We start from the raw sequence: 1,181 nt of genomic DNA, 5'->3' as shown, positions 1-1,181 counted from the left end.
GCCAAAAGGACAATTAAAAAGTGATTACTTTAAAATTCTTTGGATTTGAAACATTTTCTGTAAAGTTTTGAAGCTAGGTTTATTAAGAAAGACGGAGATTAACTGTATAAAATTGGCTAAAAATGAGGCAAAAACATTTATGGTAGCAGTCCAGGACATGAGTCTATTCAGTTAGTTGGAGTACCAGTGCAATTTTTTTCTTTTGGTTTTGAGTGAAACTGAAGGAAATTATATGTGAGGTATAATATACATACAGAAAACTACATGTATCATAACCCCTTCAATTAATTTTCATAAAATGAACATTTTCAGTTAATCTTCGACTGGGAAGCTCCCATCATATAAGAGTAACAATTCCTCTGCCTTCTAACATAGATTACTTTAGCTTGTTTGCATATTTTATGTAAATGGATTTAAACTACATGCACATCTTTTTTTCTAGCTCTTTTGCTCAATGTTATGTTAGAGTCAACCATATTTTTTCCTGGTTTGTAGAGTGCTAATTCTCACTGCTATATGAAAATACATGCATGCATTTCTACTGAATATACACTTAAAGAACTACTGTATCCCAGAGTATGTAGCTGTGGCCAAAATTTTTCCAAAATGACACATTCAGTTTACCCACTAAACAGGAATTTTTGAAACCAGTATTTGAGACCATTATTTCACATCATTCCCAACACTTGGTATTACCTTTTAAAAATTGATTTTAGCCTTTCTACACTTGATCTTAGCCAAAAGGCTGAGAAGCAATTGATTTTAGCCTTTCTAATAGAGATTTAATGATAAATGAATTGTAGTTTTTGTTTCCTTATTTAAATAAGTATGTGTGCACCATTTCACCTGAATGTGCACTGTTTCACCAGAATGGCATTCTGGTCATTAAGAAACTTTCTTTTGTGGGGTATCAGGTCTTTGGCAGAAGTCTTCAGTTGAGTTGATATGTAAGAGATCTTTATATATGATGCATGTAAGTCCTTTGGGTATGTGTAATGCAAATATCAATCATCACAGTTTGTATTATTTTCTTTATTGTTTAATGAACAAAACATTCTATCTTAATGTGGTTCAATTAATTTTCAGTCATTAAACAACCCTTTTTATCCCTTGTTTAAAAAATATCTCCCCACCCCACATTCATATAGATGTTTCATATTTTATTTTAAAATATGTATTGT

At 31.2% G+C, this 1,181-nt stretch overlaps 1 pseudogene; it reads right to left on the bottom strand.

Annotated features, from left to right (window-relative positions):
* Positions 1 to 615: 615 nt before the first annotated feature.
* On the bottom strand, positions 616 to 757 carry LOC131830854 (U2 spliceosomal RNA; annotated as a pseudogene).
* Positions 758 to 1,181: the final 424 nt, after the last annotated feature.

The sequence above is a fragment of the Mustela lutreola genome, chromosome 4, assembly GCF_030435805.1.
Source record: "Mustela lutreola isolate mMusLut2 chromosome 4, mMusLut2.pri, whole genome shotgun sequence".
NCBI classification, from domain to species: Eukaryota; Metazoa; Chordata; class Mammalia; order Carnivora; family Mustelidae; genus Mustela; species Mustela lutreola.
This window is presented reverse-complemented; position numbering and strand designations above follow the sequence as displayed.